This window comes from Pinus tabuliformis, chromosome 1_2 (assembly GCF_031772625.1).
Source record: "Pinus tabuliformis cultivar Carrire ecotype Pingquan chromosome 1_2, CPIR1, whole genome shotgun sequence".
NCBI lineage: Eukaryota > Viridiplantae > Streptophyta > Pinopsida > Pinales > Pinaceae > Pinus > Pinus tabuliformis.
This window is the reverse complement of record NC_142298.1, coordinates 416,378,427-416,402,095: the sequence shown is the minus strand read 5'-3', so window position 1 is coordinate 416,402,095 and position 23,669 is coordinate 416,378,427.

Below are 23,669 nucleotides of genomic sequence, written 5' to 3'. Positions count from 1 at the left end.
CCACTTAAATAACATTACAATGGAAACATTATTCATAAATCACTGGAGTCAAACTTGACTAAACTTGAATTAACTGAAACTCAACTAGGACACTTTGAGGGATGGTCTTGACACCCAACTGGTGGTTGGCATTAGAATATCCACCATAATGGATGTTATCCACTCAAAGAGGCTAATTTTCAAGTCATTTTTCTATCTTTTCTCTTTTTTGTGATCTAGTTGCAGAAGGCATAACATGATACAAAGAAAATATACATTTTAAGTTTCCTAGAATAAACATATCAGAGACAAGTGCAATTCCACTTACAAATATGTTGCATGACATACAAGGTTATTAAAATTATATACTTAATTTGCATCTTTATCCTCCATTAAATAATAATCCTTAGTCTTCCCCATTTCCCCTTTTTTTAACTTATTGCTACTTTATTCAAGGAGTTACAATAACTAACTTCAAGTCTAGACTTATGAGATCAAGATTCTTAAAAGATATTACATTCTTATCTAAATTAGAGTAACTAGTTTTGTAATTTTTTTTCATTCCACCTAATGAAGCTCCGACTAATACATCATTCCTCAACATAGAAAGCCCTATGGAGGAGTGCACAAAGATGTTGACCCCATAAATGGAAATGGGACCATTAGGAGTGTGTGTGTCCATGAATGCATGGAAATTCATAGGAACGTGTTACCTATAACATTACCTTCATTCATATCCTTCATATTGCATTTTCATATTCCTTCTTATACTTTTTCCACATCTCTAATTTTCCTTTTGACTACATTTCTTCCACTGCATCATTTTTTTTCTTCCCAAGTCTAAGTGTCCATCATCTTCACTCATCATACCTCATCAACTTTTTACATCTTACTTTCACTTTCCTATCATCCTTTTCTATGATTAAATCTACTTTTTTATCTATTTTCTTGATTCATGTAGTCCTCATTATTCTTTCTTTGTTCTTCTCTTTTCATTTTTGTCTTTTTTCATCATTTTCATTGAACCCACATAAATTGTTTCTTGTAGGAGGGATGCCTCCTTCCAACAAGACACCTACAATTATATGATTACAAAATATATATATATATATATATATATATATATATATATATATATATATATATATATATATATATAGATATATATATATATATTTGTTGTACAAAGTCCAACAAGAAAAAATATGACCTTGACTTGTACTTGCATAAATTTTGTGTAGGAGGGATGCATCCTTCCAATAAGATACCTACAATAACATTATTACAAAATGTGTTTCTTTTGGCTTGTCCAAAGTCCAAAAAGAAAATATATGAAACTGTCTTGGAAAACGTAATTAACACATAATTTTCATGATTGACATGACCTAAACTTTAATTTACTTTGAATCTAGACATTCAATACTTCAACATATGAATTGAAATAATTTTGAAGTTCTTGGGTACAGGCAAACATGCACCCATCTTCAAGAAATAACTCTAATTTCCTTTAAACTTTACTTGAGTATTAACTCCTCAACTTGTATTTCCACCTTGAAATCCATTCACATGAGAAGAATCTTTAGATCCATAGATTATCAACCTTTTAATTTTGCATTCTTGAATATTTAGACTATCTCATATACAATTCTGACTTCATATTTCTCTCAAGTACTTTCATAACATGAATTGTAAAACACTCTCTTCCCATTTACAAATGTGTTTGAACTTGTTTGTAAGTTACATATTTTAATATTTCAGAAAATCTAAAGTCTATGAGAAATGATATAAACCCCTTAAAAATTTATTTATCTCGTAGCATAACTTTTATCATTAAATTTTTATGGAAATACTTATCTTATTTCACATTACTTTTCATACCACTAGGCCATTTTAGTTTATGAAAAAATTATAGAGATTTGTGAAATAGTTGCATGTGAAAATAAAATATTTGTTTTTTAGTTGTCAACAATATCTTTGCAAATATTTGACACCACCTCTCAATGCTCCAATAAATTCCACTAGATACATGATTTGAAGATCCTACTAGTTTTTCCCTAGGCACATGACTATGCAATAAATAATTCTACAGAGCACATGTTCATTTTAAAATGAGTTTTCTTTTTTGTGATCTAGAATCCATTACCTACTACCACATATCTCATGATGGCGGCCCATTTCTCTTCCCATGTGCTCCAAAAAATTGCAAATACCTGATGACTAGGCAATTTGGCAAGTAACATTCCACAATCTAGTTCTGATAGCATGCACTACATCAACACCATTTATGTATATTTGGAGGTGTAATGGGATAAGAATGATGGAAAGGAAGCTCCCATCATACCAATAAATTGAAATTACATGCCACCCCATGATGAACTCTATATGTCCCAAAATTTATCAAGCTTATGTGTCATGTAATTCCACTCAAAACCAATTTTAGAGACTCCATCCCTAGATCGCCGAAAACTGGATGAAGGAATGATTTATTATGCTCTCATGGAAATTTAAAATCTTTAGTTGCACAAAATTCCAAACTAATGGTTTTCTTGAACATCACATGTCCTAACCAGATTCCCATGATCGTGCTTTAGCTAGCCACCAATATGTCCCCAAGCACACTCATAAGTTGCATGTCTCGCACACTCGCACACTAGTCCAGACTACATATCAAAATAACACACTCAATTTGCACATAAGTAGTTACATTTCAATCCATTCACCATGCTCCAATGTCTCCATTACAAGTTATATCTCCTTGGTTATAATACCATTTGGTGGTTATAAAAGTAAACTAAAAAGGACACATAAAATAATATTCAATAAATCAAGAAACTTGGGACAATATATTAAATATTCATATTCCATTGTATAGTTTTTATTGTAAAAATGATCACACTATATAATGATGGGTATGCATAACAAATTTTTCCAAATAATAATTTTAGTTCAAACCATTTCCTCATATTCTTCTGTAATATTCTCATGAATCTTAACTTAAATCTATTAAACAATCATTATACCTATATTGACTCATTTCTCCCAATATCTCAATTTTCAATACACTTATATGCTTGGTCTACCTCATTATATTTTCATTTCACTATTTAGATATTAATTATAATTCACAATTAGGTGTTACTCCATTACAATGCACATGCAAGTAGGAATTTAGGCTTGGCAAGTTGTTAACTATTAACTAGGGTGTGAGCATATTTTCTAGTTCAACATGGATTAAAAGGTTTCAAATTGAGGCTTTTGTGATTTGAATTGATTTGAGTTTCATCTTCTGAATACATCGCATTTAAATTTTGAGTGAAATCATTTTGAACCAGCAAGTGTGGTTCATCATTAGGATGAATGAATGCATAATAAAATGTACATGCATTGCTAGTATGTCTTTTTATTTATGTGCTCATGGTCCCATTTTTAACAAATTGGGATAACACAATGAATTTTCAAATCATTGAGTAAAATTATTTCTTTTTAAGAAACTTCAGGTGCCAAATCAACACAATACCTCATGTTTGGAGTCTAGTAATCATTCCAATGGTTTATTTATTCTCTTTTTTCTCTCCTCCCCTTTTTAATAAATTTTGTTGCAATTGTAAAATACGAATAAATTAATATGTTCAACATTATTTTTGTATGTAATTGTAATGAACTTGGTTAATATGGAACCTAATCTGAACCCAAACCCACCATCACCAAACCAATGTTTAGAACAACCAAACTAAAGCCAAGTTCAAAGAAATCCAAATGATGAAATTGATGCACGCTTAGTTATATTGAGGCCATTAATATATGATATACAAAACGCTAGAGCATTGTCATGAATGTCTCTTGGAAGGTTATTGAAATCAATTGTATCATTCATCCCCAACATCTAAATCTAGTTAGCTAATATTTCTGATTATGGGACCTAAATGTATGAACACTATAGGACATGTATAAATAAAGGCAAAATAAAAAACTTAAACATTACTCGAAGATATTTTTGTCTCTCTTTTTTGACCCTAGAGACCACAAATCGATATGAATGACTAGAAAATGCATTTGTATGGGATTGTGCACCTAGGATATTTCCTCACAATGTTTGTGGCATCTAGCACTGTCAACACAATCCAATCTGCTTAAGGTCATGATTCCCCTGTCTTTTAGTTTTGGACCTCTTCCGCAAAATTATATCTTCTATCAACTCTACTTAAGCAATTTGTGTCAAATCCTTCCTAGAAGGTAGGAATTGTTCCTCTTTATGATCTAGCATGGAAGGCTCATAGAGTTTCAAATTATTTACTTTCAAAATTTACTAAATTCATCTATATGGTGGTACACTGAGTACATAATAATTATCACCCACCTTTTCCATTATCTCAAATGGATCATACCTCAGAGCGTTGATTTTCATACTAGGACCCTCTATCCTTGACTTGGTCAAATCTAGCCATACTTTCTCTCCACATTGGAATGATTTTTCTATTAGTTGTTGATCATTCCTAGCATTATATTTCTCCTATGGCTCTAAAGTGTCTCTTATACCTGTATATGGATATGCTTGATCTTCTCTTTAAAATTTTGAGCCCTCAACACATCTCCTATAATATCTTCCCTCAGTCTTCCTTACTAGCCATATGTAATATCCAAAGTTGAAGGAGAAAAATATGCAAAACAGGTTTCACATGGGGACTTTCCTATATAAGTGTGCAATATTCAATTTTAAGAATGTTGTATATAGAGAAAATTTCCATCCTGGGACTTTAGTTGCTTATGGTTGTATCCGCTCAGAAGAGACACCAAAGTTCTCTTGACCACTTCAGTCCTCCCATCTATCTATGGATGGAATTTTGTATATATTTTCATTTTCATGTCTAGCCTCTCTCACAATGTAGTCTGAAATGTAGTAATAAATCTTATGTCCCTCTTTGAATCGATTGGTATCCGAAAGTGCACCTAGGTCCATCCAAAGAATAAGTTTTTTGCTTCTTACCCAATAATGGTTTTCTTACAGGGCATCAAAACACACATCTTATTGAACCCATCAACTACAATTAAATGATATTCATGTCCCTTCTTAGTTGCTGGTAAACCTCTCACAAAGTCCATGGAAATGTTTTTCCAAGGACAATTGGGTATAGGTAAAGGATTACATAGACCCTATTTCTTATTTTTAGGTTTGTTGGTACAACAAACCATGCATCATCTTGTCAGCCTCTCTAAATGTTCTTGCATCTTGCACCAGTACACATTCCTATGAAAGTTTCCCACAATCTTCCCTACTCCAAAGCATCGTACAACCTTAGAGTTGTAAGATTCTCTAATCAGCTTTGATCACTCACCTTTAGGAACACATAGCTTATCTAGCATGTAGAGCGACCCATCTTATAGATGATAATGAATAATGTTATCACCATCGTGAGCATGAATCTGACTTTGTGACTACTGAAACACCTCCTTGAAGTTGTTATCTTTTGAGTATCCCTCCCTATATGCATCATGGGTGAATGGATCCATGTGTATAAGAGTCTCCAATGTTATGATCTTTTGTGTGGATTCCCTTGAGAGTATGTTTGTTGTACTTGGCTTCTTTCACTTAATCACCAAATGAAACTATTGTACAAACCCCATCCACATGTAATGTCTGGTATTCTATAGTTGATTCTAGGCCTACTGATATTATAGTAGTTAATGATTTATGTGTATTATTCTCTCCTTTCCCATCAAATGGTGTTTGCACTTATTCAAAAATTGCACTGGGGAATCTAGATCCTTTTCATAAGTATGGTAGTTAAGAACTACCCCATGAAATACTTTAGAATTATAGCATGCAGGTCCTCCTCCTTGCATCAAGACCACTCCCATAACATACCCACATGTACCTTTATCCACTTCAAAGGGTTTCTACAAGTTTTCTAATGCTATAATTAGTGCTTTATTGATCTTCCTCTTTAGCTCCTCTAAAACCCTCTACTTATCCTTTCCCCACTCTAAACATCTGGCACCTATTGTTATGGTGTTGAGCGGTGCTGCTATGCTTCAAAATGAGGCTATGAATTTCCTAACGTATTTCTCCACTCGATTGAAATTCCTTACCTCAAAAACTTTAGTAGGAAGTCACCATTTCATGATGGCCTCCATCTTGGATATATCTATATTTAGCTCCCCTCCACCTATCACATACCCCTGATACATCAAATAGTGTTGTGCAAACTCACACTTGTCGACATTTTCTAGTAGTTGATGCTTCTCTAATGTCTCCAATACCTTCATCAAATATGATATGTACTCCTCCATGGTAGCATTGTACACTAGTATAGCATCCAATTATACAATAACAAATGAATCTATGAAATGACACAATACATCATTCATTAATCTCATAAATATAGCTAGTGCATTACATAGGCCAAATGGAATGCCTAACCACTCACAAAAATCATGTAGAGCTTTGAGGGTAGTGCTCTAGGTATCTTCTTATTTGACATGATCCTGGTGATACCTAGACTTTAAGTCCATCTTGGTGAAGTATTTGGCTTGCTGCAACTAATCTAGTAGATCATCTATCCTATGTAGGTGATACCTATTTTTAAGTTTGATTTTTTTCACTGCCCTATAATCTGGAGACAACTGCCACCTCCCATCCTTCTTTGGAAGAAGGATGATGAGTAACTCACATGTTGATGTACTCGATCATTTGAAACCTTGTTTTAGTATTTCTCGCTATTTTTTCTTCACATCACTTTCTTCTATAACAAAATGACTATATATCCCAATGCTTGGTAATGGGGAGTTTGACAATAGCTAGATCTCATGTTGCACTTCCATCATAGGTGTTAACCCTCTAGGATCTCAAAACCCATCCCTATATGCTTGTAGAAACTCTTCCAGTTATTGTTTCTATATCTTACTACATCACTATGGGGATGCCTTACCTATTAATGAAACTTCTATACACTAATTTTCTTTTAAAAATAATAAAAACTACTACCTTCCAGAACTAATCAATTTCTTTGTTTGGTTGTCACTAACAAGCAATATTTTCAACTTTCCTTTGTGTGAATTGATGGTGAGTTATTTTCCATCCTTGATGAGATAATACATGTTGGATCTACACATTAATATTGCAATTCACATTTACATATAGTGAATCCCCAATAAGACTCCGCATACACCAAGAGGAACCACATCTAGTTCTACTTCATCAATAAAATTAGCGTGATGGCAAATTTAATTTTGCATTATTTCATTGCCTTTAGATTTGCATTATTATTTACAGATCCCAATGGATATGACCTTGGATGATCATAAACTTCCAATCCCAATTTCTTGAGATGTTCTACTACAATGGTATTCGCTTGCAATATTGAGTTGTATAGAGCATCAATCTTGGTCTTCTTGACCTGTATCTTTATATTGAAGAGTTTAATCATTTCTTTCTCTTCCTATAGCTAAAGGCTACTACTATTCACCTACTTCTACACTCAGGTACAAACACTCTTCTCATCCATTTCCAAGTTGCTTTCAACTTGGTTGCTCAATTCGGTGGACATGAGTTCGTTATTTTTTTTTTTCTTTTTTTTTTCTTTGAGTTAACCTATGAATGAAACTTCTAACACTTCTCCCCTATATGGCCATCAATGTTGTAGTGGTTGTAGTGGTCGTAGTGGTTTCTAGGATATTTACATTGGTCTTTTGTGGCTATTTTCTTTTTACCTTTTCCTCATTTCTACTTTTTCTTCCCCTCCTTATAATCATTCCATTTCTCCTTCTACTTTGATACACATGAGTGTGCTTTCTTGAAGTGTATGTTCTCTAGGTATTGTTCCTACATACAAGCATCATTCATCGACTTGTGCTTGTACAACATCACTTTCTCCCAAAAATGGCGGTGTAGACATGAAAAATTCTTGAGGAGTACATCTAAGTTCTTTAAGGAGATACCTAACATTTGATCATATTTCTAAACACTCTGGTATACTCTTAAATGCTTTGCCATGGATTTTTATTGAAGTAGGCACTAGATCTATTGGTCATTTACATACCCAATAAGGTAAAACAGTGACTTTATGAGAGTTTGGAAGTCTTCTTTCTTTGTCACTATAAGTTCTCTGTTAGACATTAAGGTATTTGAGTGGATTTCACACAAATTCATGGCATGGCACTCTAATTCAACTACACAAATCAAATATTCTATTCTTCCTCAATTTGATGGACACTGAAATATAATTCCAGACATTGCAACTAATGATTTAGCTTGAGAGTGTAAATATCACCATGTTACAACATTATATCGACCTTTGCTTCCATTTTAAATAGAAGTTGTCATTGATTCATGGCACTCAAGCTCAATTTATCTTTTCTAAGTTCTTTATTCGATGGTTCTATGTTTCTTCTTGATATCCTCATCTGCCTTTTAATTTTTCCTCTGCATCTAAACTCTTGTCTTCTCCAAATATCCCAAGCTTATTTCTTAGAGATGCCATGAAGATATTTACGTTACAATTTGTATCCATGATTTGTTGTTCTAGTTGAAAAAATCTCTCCTTTTCCATATCATGAGGTTATTCATAGGATCATTGGCCATGATTAGGGTTTTATGAATTTTGGCCCAGCTGATCTAGATCCTCGACAAATCTCAGCAGTATATCTAAAGACACTTACTCTAATACAAATATGATTCATAAACTATTGTGGATATTCCACTTGATAGTTCTTCACAATAGATTTAAAAAAATTATATTTAAAATATGAAATTCTACATTATGATAGTTTTATATTCATTTATATTTATATATTTGTAGATTACCATTAATAGTGTAGACATGAAAATTAAAAATTATTCAGAAAAATATAAAACAAAAAAAAAATCTCATGAACACACGTGACACACAATATTCTTTGGGAAACCCTTTCGGGACAAACACCCAGTTGGAAGGTGAGGTCACTTTGGTCTCTTTCTTTGAATGGAAACATGATAGTGAGCATAAAAAAATATACATTGTGGCCTCTCGGCTACTAGAGTGCAGAAATCCACTTTGTACCCTAAATCTTATCCCTCTTGGTTCTTTTTTCTGATCAATTAAGAAAATGCACTCAAAAGGCTGGAATCTTTTTTCCTCCTAGTCACTTAGTTATAACATAGCCTAATAGCCAACTAGTGGATAGGTTTGACCACCTCAACTCTTAACGAAAGTTACAATATAGACTCTTTTATAGTTTTCTTCATCATAATAACATGGCTAAGAAAATTTCCATGAATAATTGGAGTATACATGGCATCCTCTCAAATTATGGTGGTGAAAATTGGGAGGCCAACTTATGAGGGGAATAAATTTTAGATACGGACTCTAATTGATGCAATACATGCACCGTTGGAAAGTATCTATGTGTAGAATAGGAAAATAAGAAAAAAGAAAACTACCCTAAAAAAATGTTGTTTGATGACTGAAAACACTCCCGGAAGGTTTTAGACCCATATTTATGAAATTGGGTCCTGCTGGTAAAAATGGCCTAGAGAGATGATTCCTCCACTTTTTCTACTTTCAAAACATTAATATAGATGAAAAACATTATAATGAACCAATCTGCATCAGATGTCGTATATTAAAAATGTGTGTCCATGGTCACTCACCAACCACGTCCACCCTCATGACCATCATTTTCATCTTGTATGTTGATCTTTCATATCTTACTAGAAGAGGGAGCTAATTTTATTTTTTTCCTTTTGGGTGTGTTTGTATCTCTACGAACTGAAAAAAGAAACAAAATCCTCATAGCATATTTTATTCCATAATAAATTATTACACATATGAAATGGTACTATTTAATTCAAGCCAAGAAAACTCACCATAGATGACAGAATTAGTCATGACAATGTTTCCCTTTTCCATGACACCAACCTATCTCATATACCACCCTCTAATAGTTATATGAACCAGACCATGGATTTTAGAGGAAAAATGCATAAAATCAATCCAATACATCATAAAAAAAACATTCATCAATGAATTACCTCACCATGAATGTTCCACTCAATGATAGATATTCACTAATAGGTGAAGAATTTGGATACACAAGCCTACTCAAATGAAACACCTACTATTGTGTCCACCTAAATTTCGTGATGATGTTACCATCATGGGAGTCTATGGTCATATGTGGAGAATCCACAATGAGTCGAAAAATGGTAGTGAAAATGGGATGGAAAAGGTTGTGGAGGTAGGTGATGATCAACATCCATGGCTTATAACAATAGTGGAAGTTCTAAACTGTAGATAAGATTGATTCCAAAATTTCTAGAAATGTGATGATATCAAAAAACAAGTGAAGGGGGAATATCGGATGGTGGTGAATGTTTATTAGCAACATAGTGAACAAGTGGAAAAATGATGGAACCTTGATACACATTATAATATTTTAAACAAAGTTTAGTTTGACACATCATATATGGGTATGGAATTATATGTTGATTCCAAGTGTGACAACCTCGCGCGAGGTGTTATTGATATTTGTAAAATCATTAAAGGAACCCTACAACTATACCAAAACTAAAATAATATGTGATATGGGCTTAAGAAATATGAAACATTTTTTAATGAAGAATCATTTTAATTTACCATGCCTTAACATGTGGTACACCAAATGTATAAGTAGGTTCAACTATAGTATTAGTGGTAGGAACAAGAATTGATGCATCTACTATGGTGGGGGAAGTACTTTCAAGTCATAGAATATACACACACATATAATTAAATATATAATGAAAACATATAGAAAACTTTATGTGTCTCTGTGTCTAAAATAAATAATGTAAAGATGATGAAGATAAAACTTTGATGTATACTGGCCTACATTGGTGAATAGCAATTATGTGACCATCCCATACATCTACGAGGCCCACATAAGTCTCAGCATAGCCTCTAGTGAATGAACTATGCTAAATAATTTGATGTTCCAAACCATCCTACAACATCATTTATTGGTGGCTCCTAGTGTGATAATGCTACCAAGGTGCTATGTTGCTCTAGAGTGTAAGTCAAGGTGGCTATTTCTTTCTAGGATCCAATAATCTTATCTAGTACAATATGATGCTTACTTGGGTGGTTAGGCCATTTTCTAGGTGGATCAAGACTTGGCATTGTGTTGTCCCTAGCATTTTGTCCATCTTGTGTAAACCCATGTACCACTTACTAGAATTATGCCATGTCAAACTATTTGAATGAAGTCATGAACTAAACTCCATCCATAATTTCCTCAAAAAATATGCAGTTACCTACCTATTTTTACAAGGAGATTTATAAAATACCATTAACCACCTACCCATCCAATGGTATTGACATTCTTGGTAGCTACACCAGGTTATGCAAATGCATTTATTGTTAGCAAACAAATGTTGGTTGTTTCTTTGGCCAATGACTAATTAAAACAAATCTTGTATGGTAATGTCCAAGTCTCTAAGTTAGTGTCTACCTAGAATAATTCTATAATATCCATACATCCTAGCCTTATAATAAAAATATTAATTATTATGTTATATCCATTAGGAATGGATGATACAATTGAAATTGGTGTGCTTGTGGGAAGCAATTGTGAAGTACTTTTTATGTTTCTCACATCTTGTATATGTGCCCTTAAGTAATAAAAGATGCATCGATTTAAACATTGGAATTTATTTGGTCTTGGTTGGGTTTTGGTTATTTTAAGTTAGAGTTTGGTGGTGGTAGGTTTTGGTTCACACTAGGCTCCATGGTATCAATGTACAACACAATTGAATATGGTTCTTGTAATGCCTACCTCAAACATAAATAAGATCAAATTTGCTGAATTGGTGCTCGATGTAGACCAAGGATCCTAGTTTGAGCTCAATAAGAGTTAAAAAATGCATTGCAAGGTAAACAATGGTTAAGAAAATGTACCATAGGGACATTCCAAACAATGTGTCTACAATCCTAGAAATGCACATGCATCACTAAAAACCCATGTGCACAATTTAGCCATGCTGACGTGGAACCCAAGCTTGCATCCTAGTTGGCATTCAAGGCTTGGCAAGTGTTGATGCCAAGGAATGTTGAGTTACTAGGAACATGCACTTGTTAGTCATCGCCCCATCGACACTATTGGGTCCATTATTAGCATGTGCGAACCATTAGATATGAATGGTATCGGTTAACCTATAACCTAATATATATTGTCAATGATATACATTAACCTATATAATTTTTTTGTTGATATATAACATGTGTATCTATGAACTTATTATTTTTATCTATATTGTTTTGTTAACTTGTCTTTTTTTATTGTTCTTTATTAACCATGTCTATTAAGATTTAGATAATGATGGTGAACTATACTTGTTAACCTATTTCAATAGCATATCTTAACAATATTCTTTAATGCATCAATATTATCTATAAATTATAGGTTTTATAAACCATTCAACTACTATTGTATCTATTTGATAACATATTTATAGAAATAGAGGCAAAGGGGATAGGCTACATATCCTTTTTCCATAGGAAAGAAAAAAATGATAAGTGATAGATTGTTTTCGTAATCAAATATGGATAACAATAAGGATAAAGAGGAACACATAATATAAGCTATGATTTAAATGAATATTTTTTAAACATGAACATTTTTCAATTTTTCAATTGCTTTAGTAGAAATGCAAATAAAGGTGGCATGCCTATATTTCATTTCTTAATCTTAGAAATGAAATATTATTGTATCTAACAAAACCTATATGCAAAAGCAATAAACACCATGTAAAATTTCAACCATACTTAATATGGATGTGAATATATATAATGATACGAGTAATAAAAAGTTTAGCACAATTATAATAAAAACAAATATAATAATTTACCATAAAGATAATAAATATAGTCATGTATTTTTAGATTATTAAGAAACTGAAAGGAATGTCACCTCTAGTTTTTGTGCATTAGTAGAGAAAATAAATCCTCATTCTTTCTAATACAAAGTATTAAAATATAGGCAAAATAAGTTAATACCCCATATATATAAAGAACAATCTACTGTTCTTAAATAAACATGAATTTTTTTATTTATCATTATGTAATAAATTTTATAAAAACATAAAATAATAACCATTCATATTTAAATTTCCATCCACCTGGATTCGGTCAATGAAAAACTTGTAAACCTCCCTTCTAAAAGACATAACTATATAAATGAAGACTAGATTTATCTTTATTTGCATGGAAAGCTCGGCCTTGTGAACTAAAAAAATAAACTTAAGAAATGTTTAAATTTGTTGCATCTTGCTGGCTTATTTTTTGGTAATCTTTAAAAAATATCGGTATCCAATGTATAGATTTTTTCCATCTCCACCATCGAATTATTGATTTTGTTGGACCTCCGATTACACTGGAGACCATGAAGGTATTTTATTCAGCACATGGTATTTGAACATAATATTATATATTTAGTGCACAATACTTTACAAGGCACGTATCTGGAAGAAAACTGACACAACTGGGAACAAAACCTTGAACCACACACATGGAAGGGAATCCAGACGCGAACAGACTCTGCTGTCAAAAAAAGAAAAATAAAGGTCTGCGCAATACTCTCTGTCGAGTGCGCGTCACAATGATTTGGCAATGGAAGCTACATAGTACACATATATGTGTGGGGGCGGTGAGTTGAATCACGAAGCTTATCGTGTTCGAAAATCCATGATATTGAATCTGGTCTCATGAAGATCAGGTTCATATTTGTAAAGCCAAATCTATATCTTATGCTAGAAAAAGCAGCAATCATGGAAAATGATATCCAAACAATAAACGATCATGAGATCAGAGTCCACCATGAACTATTTTACCGGAAGGGATTTCATCTCTTTGTCAATGTGAGGATAATTATGGGCCCCGCAATCTATAAAGCAGATGCTTCAAACATGACTCAGATAAATATCCTATATTATGCGTTGATGGCCGAATGTTAGAATGTTCAGAGTTTTCTTTTTATGTGTGGATGACCGAATGTTAGAATGTTGAGAGTTTTCTTTTTATGCGTTGATGACCGAATTTTAGAATGTTTGAGAGTTTTATTTTAAACAGTAAAGTGGGAAAGCTAATCTAACAGTGCAATTACCAGTGGCTGACATTAACCTAACACTACATCCTACCCATCTCAACAAACACCCGACATCCGCCAAAATATAATACAAGATTAAAGAGAACTTCTAGAGTTTAGATGAGGAGACTGCTATTAAAATGGGTATCAAATATGTATAATTTCGACGATATCCAAAAATTAAACCGGATGCCTTCATATATTATACCAAATAAAAAGACTAAAAGTCACATTTGATGTTTTTTCTGGCTTTACATGGAAAACAATCACTAACAAATAATATACTAGCACAATCAAATAATATACTAGCACAATCACATTTACCAATGTGATTGATAAACCCTCGATAAACCTATATTAAACATATATACAACCACATTTTCCAATGTGGTTAATATAAATCTATAAACTTATATTAACCATATTAAAAATTATTACGGGGATTTAAGATTATTAATAACTATATAAATATTGACAACCAAATTATTTCTATATATTATTATATAAATATTATATTAATATTATAGTAATAATATAAACTTCTAGTATATATTAATTAATAATAAGAATAGCTCATAATAATATTAGGTTATCATTATATTATTTAAATAATATAATAATATAAAATAATAATAATAATAATAATAGATGATTATAATATTATAATAATATTATATTATTATGATATTATTATAATAATAATATAATCAATATTATTATAATAAGTACAATAAAAACCAATTATTTATTATTTATGATAATTAATAACAATACAAATAATAGAAACTATATTTTTATATAATTATATATTTATGATTATTAATTAATATTATTATAATAATATCAACTCATAATAATATTAATATTATTTTTTATTATTCTTTTTTTTCTTCTTTTCTTCTCAGGCTTTAGTATTTTTAATATTTATCTTAGGGTTTGTATACATAGCGTTAATTATTTTCAGTATTTAGGATTATTAATAACTATATAAATATTATATTAATATTATAATAATTATATAAACTCCTAATATATATTAATTAATAATAAGAATAGCTCATAATAATATTAGAGAGGAATAGAAGAATAGAGAGGAATGAGATGGATCGTTGAATCTATTTGAAGAACCAAGTAATGTTTTGGAGGGACATTAATTAAAGAACCTATAGAGTTAAGCTCAGGAGGGAGTTGCATCGCATAATGGCGCAAGGACGAGAAAAGCCAAAATAAACCAAACCACAGAGAAATCGTTCAAGAGTGGCATAAAAACTAAGCGAAGAGAAATGAAGTGCTAATGCTCATCAACCATTGGATCTTTACGATCAACAGTCAGGATGAGATCACAAGACTGGAGTGGAGTTTAATATCGCATCAGAGGAAAGTAGTGGGAGCAAAGAACCCTGGCCTCAAACCTGTGAGATTGCGATAATGAGGTGAAGCATGGACCGTTGGATCACATAGTTGATCAATGGTGGAGATCTAATCGCCGATTGCATATCGTCTATGTTAAGTGATAGCAGTAATGGAATGCCATCATGCGAAGTTGCGATGGGTCAATTAAGCGATAACCGATAGCGATAGATCGGAGATCCAGATGTAAATGAGAAGCACGCGGAAAGGCTTAAGGGAGCGGACCTAACAAAGTTATAGATGTGGGTTTATAATATTTGAGTTTACAAACCCGGGGTTATCACAAATCGGAAGTGGAAGGGTTCATGAGTAGTATGACCGCGAAGGAGTGATTGCGATTAGTGATAAAGCTAAGCCTCAAAAATTGTGCAAAGGCTTGGAAAAGGCGGAAAAGGTGAGTTCACATATGTTTATGTGTATTCTTTTATAAATGGATTAAAGCGCAATAGAGGGTTTTGTGGTTAAGTCCAGGATAATCAAAGCTATAGTGTGGGAATTAGTTATATGTGCGGCATAAGGATTAACAAAGGTTTATAAGGGTGAATGAGTCTCGATATCAAAGTTAAAGAAGGTTATGTTGAGTTCTAGATGAGAAGAATAAAGAGGAATGAGATGGATCGTTCAATCCATTTGAAGAACCAAGTAATGTTTTGGAGGGACGTTAATTAAAGAACCTGCAAAGTTAAGCTCAAGAGGAAGTTGCATCACATAATGGTAGAAGGACGAGGAAACCTAAAATAAACCAAACCATAGAGAAATCTTTGAAGAGTGGTTTAAAAACGAAGTGAAGAGAAGTGAAGCGCTATTGTTCAACAACCGTTGGATCTTTATGATCAACGATCAGGATGAGATCGTAAGAGTGGAGCGGAGTTTAATATCGCATTGGAGGAAAGAGGTGGGAACAAAGAACCTTGGCCCCAAGCCTGAGCGATTGCGATAATGCGATGAAGTCTGGAGCATTGGATCACATAGTTGATCAATGATGGAGATCTAATCATCGATCGCATATCGGGTAAGCTAAGTGATAGCGGTAATGGAATACTGACATGTGAACTTGAGATGAGCTGATTAAACGATAGCTGATAGTGATAGATCAGAGATCAGGATGTAAAGGAGTAGCGTGTGGCAAGGCTTCAGGGAGCAGACCCGACAAAGTTATAGATGCGGGTTTATTATATTTGAGTTTACAAACCCGACATTATCGCAAATCAGAAATGAAAAGGTTCATGAGTAGTATGATCGCGAAGGAGCGATTGTGATTAGCGATAAAGCTAAGCCTTGGAAATTGTGCAAAGGCTTTGGAAAATATGGAAAAGGTGAGTTCACATATGTTTATGTGTATTCTTTTATAAATGGATTCAAGTGCGATAGAGGGTTTTATGGTTAAGTCGAAGATAATCAAAGCTATAGTGTGGGAATTGGTTATATGTGTGGCATAAGGATTAACAAAAGTTTATAACGGTGAATGAGTCCTGATATCAAGGTTAAAGAAGGTTATGTTGAGTTATTAGTCCCGATAGAAAGGGAATGAAGGGTTAGATTATAATTGCAGCTTAATAAATCATTCCACATAGGGATTTATGAAATGGGCCTTAAACCATTAAGTATTGAAGATTTAACTCGATAGAGAGTTAAAAAATTCCTGGGGATAATAGAATTTGTGCATGATCTGTGTACACTATGTGTATTCACTTGTTTACTACATCAAATAACTATATAAATATTATGAAACACATTTAAGATTATTAATAACTATATAGGATTATTAATAGCTATATAAATATTAACAACCACATTATCTATATATATTATTTATATAAATATTATATTAATAATATAAACTCCTAATATATATTGATTAATAATAAGAATACACAAGAGAAACATAAAGATGACCATGATTGATATTATAAACCCAACATTGGTAAACCCTAATATAAATATTAGAAAGACAAAAATAAACATGGTAAAAATATGCATCCCTCCTATTGGAGTTGGTCACTTTAGTCATTTTCTTAATTAATACTTTTGATCAGATGGAATAAATTGAAAGATGTGAGTATATTCTAGTGGTTGCCACTATATCAATGGATAGAATTGACACCACTAACGTACTTGCATGTCTAAATCACATGTTTAAAGCATATTTAAATTAATTTTTTACAAAGAATTATTAAAAATTTATTGTACCTCATGTTGATAACCACATATGTTCATTAGTGAGAAATGTATTTAAAAAAATTGTAAATATATATTAAAACCATCATTGATTCTAAAACATATGCCCATCTACATTCTTAAACTTATGCCTCTTCAACCATTTTCCAAGTGTTTTTTTCCGAAGAAGAGGTGGCGATCAATTTCACCATTCCACCCATTGTTCCATTAATCCGCAATGGAAATAACTCTCCCAATCTATGCCTGATAGAATAACACTGCCACTCCATCTTGAGCATTTCAAATTGTCATTAAATATTTATTGTACTTATTATTCATTATCATTGCATATATTATAATCAAACGCTCTGTGGATGTATGCATTTCCTTGTCAACACTTAGGGTTGTTGGAATTGTTGAACGATTACTAGAATGCTGGAATGATTACTCTAAAGAGTTGAAGGGCTTCTCTCGGCTTCTATCTGGTAAAAAAGGTGACAAATCTTTCATAGCCTTCCTTTTCTCTACCTACTATTTTTTCAGGTTTTAGCATTGGAGAAAGTCTTTCTTAGTGATTGCATTTCTAATTATTTCCATCCTCTCCCAACTGTCTTTGACAATTTGGTGTAGTTGGTGTCTGATTGAATTATTTCGTAAATTTTGATGTTAAATTTCATTACATGAAGGAAGGAAGGAATGCAAGGGTTTGGGAAATGAAGTAGCTCCTGAGAAGGTGCAGAGAATCAAGTATGATCGAAGGATTGATAATGTATAGAAAATAAGAGCCACCATCTCATCTTACAGGTATCTACACATTTTCCTTCCGCGATATCTTTCCACTTGGATTCAAATGAGATGACTAATCCATGGAAGAAAGAAGGGAATCAATTTGTATAAATTCTCCATGATATGACTAGCCCATAGAAAAAAGAAGGTTCTGGTCTTTTTTCTAAACGCTCTAACAAAAATTTTAATGGTTTAATAATTTTGTATTTAATTTCCGTGGGTGTAGTTTATGCATGGCAGATCTTAAAAGACACTATTTAGGTTGTGTTTTTTTTTAAATGCTATGGTATAATAATTTTATATATACTTTGCCCTGCGTCGCATTTACACTCTCAAAGTCTCAAAGTTTCTGTTGATGGGGATGAATAATCACTGCAAGAAGCTGATGTTATTGAGACTCCCGCCAACCATCAATTATTACAAGACTTTAATTATTATAAGACTTTAATTACCCAGTTCCAATGGGTGCATATTTTAGGTTTAGGTTAAAGTAATAAAGGAATATTATAATAGAACCTGTGATTATACTATCAAACCACTTTCTGCATTTTGTATTTGGTTTCACTCATATGAAAGCATTGTCTTCTTTTTAACCCACAAAAATTTGGAATTTTCACGATGGAAAACTACACATTGGTTATTTGATATAGGGTTTACCATCAAACTTTCATGGTATTTTGGTCTTTCATTGTTATTAAAATCCCTAAAGCTGCAAGCATTTAAGTTTTTCTTAGTGGACCATAAGTCTAGCTGTAGTGTATCTCGACGTTTATTTACGAGGCAGTTACTGATCCATTCACTATGTCATTAATGTCATTGACACAGGTGGAAATAGTGGCTTAAGAAATCTCAACAATCACCCCATTGTTCACCCTTTTTACACAATTCTGCCTTTTGATTTTAGAACCGGAATGCCTTTGGAACAAGGCCAAAACAATGCATTTGCGCTTTATACACAGAAATGTCCACGATTCACCGGAGATCACGATCTAACTGAACTGACGGTCCAGATTAAATCGCATCATCGCAAGTCGCAAGGGTCTTGATCTGGAGCTTCCCTTTGTTAAAGTCATATTGCGATTTATTGCACCAATCGCTTATCGGCAATCGATGCTTTCCCCTGGCTTAAGGCCTTATCGCCATCACTCAAATGTTCTGATGCGATATGTTGGCAGTCGCTAGTCACAATGTGTGAAGACTTGGGGTCCGCCATTCTCTTCAACAAATTTGTGATGTGATAGGTAATGGTTCACAGACCCAACAAGTTACAAAAGTTCCATGTATAGCATTGCAAATCTGGATTTCAGATCTGCTAATTGTTTGCACTAATTGTTAGTGTAACTTGGATTTTCTCTTACAGGACCAAAACCATGTAAATAAACTTCGTCGATCCGATATTGGTGATCTAACAGTTGGGATTTAAATCAGAAACAAACAATGGCATTTATAGAAAAGGCCACGATTTCGATTAACTCTATGTTTTTCTATTACGAAGCATGAATTTGAAATAATATATAGATTTATGACATCCATTGCTCATATTTAAAAAAAAAAAATGTGTGTGGAAGTTGCACTTGATATACTTAAATCAATAACATAAGATTAGGTAGAGATGGTTTATCAAATGTAATTTTGTAGTTTGTTTTGAGTGTTTTTTGCATATCAATATTGTCTTTATATTCATATTACTTTATGAATAACTTTATATTATTTGTAAATATATTTAAATTACTCATAATTAACCTAATTAATTGTTCACTATAATTGTTCACTATAAATTAACTATGTGGCACCATTGTTTTGAGAATGGTTTAAACATTTTCTTTTTGATAGAAATAGAATAATATAATTATATAAGAGAATAATGATACTTTTGGATTCATAATGATTCGTAATTCCTCAAACAAATCTTTTCAATTTTGGATTCATAATGATTCGTAATCCCTGAAACAAATATTTTCAATTTTTTTTAAAAGAAACTTTAAACACCTTACATAATTCATGTTTAAATTCATATGTTTTTAGATTTTCTATTTTTTTTTTTTTTTAATTTGACGAAAATTCCTTGGAATTACAATTAAATTTGAGTAAAGATTGTTTGGAATCACAAGTAAAATGTAGTTAGTTCCAACCAAAAATTCGTTAACATCTACTTGTTAGACAACCCATTAAGATCAAGTTATATATCATTATTTTTTTAGAACTTTGGAGACATATAGAATTAATTGTTTTAGAAAACACATTTTCTTAATGGTTAAGAACATTTCAATTATAACTATTATGATTAGTGTATCGTTAAAAATTACATTATTAAGTAAGAAATAGTATTTTAATAAATATTAAGAAATTCAAATAATAATAAAAAGTTCTAAATATATATAATTATGTTGAAAAATCTCACAAACATAAAACATATTACATTTTTTATTATTTAAATTTCCTAATATTTATTAATTTAACCTCCATATACCACATAATCATCATGTAGATATTAATGTAGTCCATTGGAATGCTTAGGTTGTGATATTAATGCAGTCCATTACAAGGACTATCTTATCATATTAACAATCTATTGTTTTATTAATAAATAAGTAAAATGATTTTAGATTAATTCTAAATATGAAAAAAATTAATATATACTAATATGTTGTTTTAGAAATTTAGTAATATAATTTTAATTTGATATTTTTGGATTCATTATGATGGAGTATGTTTCTTTTTTTTGGTCAAATTCCAACCAGAAATTATTTAGGTCATTCACATTACATACATAATTAAAACATATACCTAAATAAATTCAGTCCTATACAAAACAGGTAGCCATGTGATCTTGAATCTAGAATAAAAACCAAGTTGTTCAAATCTCACTCTTACACAACCATTAACATTTCTTATCCTTAACAAAATGGAAAATTGTGTATGGTAAATTATGTATTTATGTTACTTTTAATTTTATTCAACATTAAATCATTTTGTTGATATCAAATGCCTTTTTTTTTACTATTGGGTGATCTTCACACCCTTTGTCGAAGGGACTTTGATATATCCTTTGACTGGGAAAGTACAATTATTTCTAATGATGTTGTAGAAGAAGCTATTAATTTTATAAGGAATGCAAAATCAACGGATGATATTGTTGACCTTTCAAACAGAACATTTGCATCTTCAGATTCTTTGTCGGAAAAATAATGACTTGCTTTTGAAATTGTCTTAAGGCACTTTGTTGAATATGAGATTCATGAAGCTCTTCTTATGATTATTCAGGGCACTGCGGGCACTGGGAAGTCTTTCCTTATCCATTGTATTTTTGAAGCTCTTTCTAATTCGTCAACTAATGGAAGAAGCCCTTTGCTTCTTCTTGCCCCAACAGAAATAACTGCTTTTAATATGCATGCAAAAACAATATGCTCAACTCTAAAAATTCTAATTAAAGATATGCAGGCACTACAAGGGCAGTCACTTGTAGTATTCCAATAAGAAATGTGACATGTTAGATATATATTGATTGATGAAATGAGCTTTCTCGGATAATTGTTGTTTATGCAAATAGATGCTCGATTACAAGAACATTTCCAGAGAAAAAGAATTGTCCTTTTAGTGGTAGATCTATCATCCTTGTGGATGACCTTGTACAACTCCCTCCCATCAGAGATAAGCCTTTGTATGTAGGTAATACAATAGGGAAATTATTGTGGAACAAATTCAACATTGTTGTCACTCTTGACATAATCCTTCGCCAACAAGGGAATAATGAGAAACAATCTTGTTTTCATAGGGTTGTCAATAACACAAGAAACATAGAACTTGTTCTTGAAGATTGGGAGTTTCTTATGTCACGGGCTGATATGAGGTTGCATCCTAGAGAAAGAGATTTATTTAATGCAACAGTTCACATGTTTCCAACAAATAATTTGTTCTCCTTCCATAATAGGCATATGTTAAAATCATTAAATTTTCCAATCGCACGATGTGTTGCTGAGCATTCAAGGTGTTCAGAAATCAGTGGTGTTGATGATGATCAATTGGTTCGTGAAGTTTTGTTGTGTCGTGGTCAGTGTCTTATGTTGACATGTAATTTATGGGTTGAACCTGGCTTGGTGAATGGTGCACTTGGTTTTGTTAAGGTTATATTCTATCTGCCTACCTCTAAACCACCTAACCTTCCACTGTTAACAACTGTTGTTTTTGATAAGTATGTTGGTGTTCCATTTGATGCAAGTAATCCAAACATTGTCCCTATCACCCTAGTGATAAGAGGAAATTGAAAACAAATTCCTTTGAAGATGGCATGGGCTCTTACAATCCACAAGTCATAGGGATTGACTTTAGAATGAGTGTCAGTTGATATCGGGAATAAAGAGCAGCAAGGACTTACCTTCACAGCCATATCAAGAGTGAAATCAATAGATGGTTTACGCATTGCACCGCGTTTTTCTTTCCAATTTTATGCCAAGATGAAAGATAGTGCATATGTTAGAATTAGGAAGAAGGAAGAGGAGCGATTGAGGTCCATATCACTATGAAATACAACTAATAACATTGTGACGTTCTTTATAATATGTTTTTTGAATTGCTTCTATTATTCTCTTGATTTACTTTTAATATAATAATCATTTTCATATACTTATTAGATTAATAAATTCATCATATTCATAGTAATATTTGAGAAAGTTGTTTACATCATTTTTCGTGTTGTTCATTTTACTTATTTTTCTTCTTTTTTTAAGTGCCTATTTCTCTTTTCTTTACAACAGACCATTCAAACATAAAAAAAATGAGTTATATGAACCAATCATTCCAAATCATTTCTATAACTGGTTTGTATTGATATTAATATTGTGGATTCATATTACATCATGAAATGAAAAAATGGAGGTTTTGAATATTGGCCATCACCGAGGCCAATATTCATTTTTTGAATATTGGCCACATTTTTATTCTATTTCTATAGTTTTTTCTATTGCATTTTGAAATGAGGCTTATATTTGTAGAAATTTTTATATTGTTTGGTTCATGTAACACTATAACATTAATTTTTTTAACATAAATAAGAATGGGATGTTATGTTATATATATATATATATATATATATATATATATATATATATATATATATATATATATATATATATATATATATATATTTCTATCCTTATTTATTTGTGCATGTCTTTATTGATTTTTCTTTTGTTTTTCTATCTTTCAAATGCAGATATGGACAATAATGATGTCATATATTATTC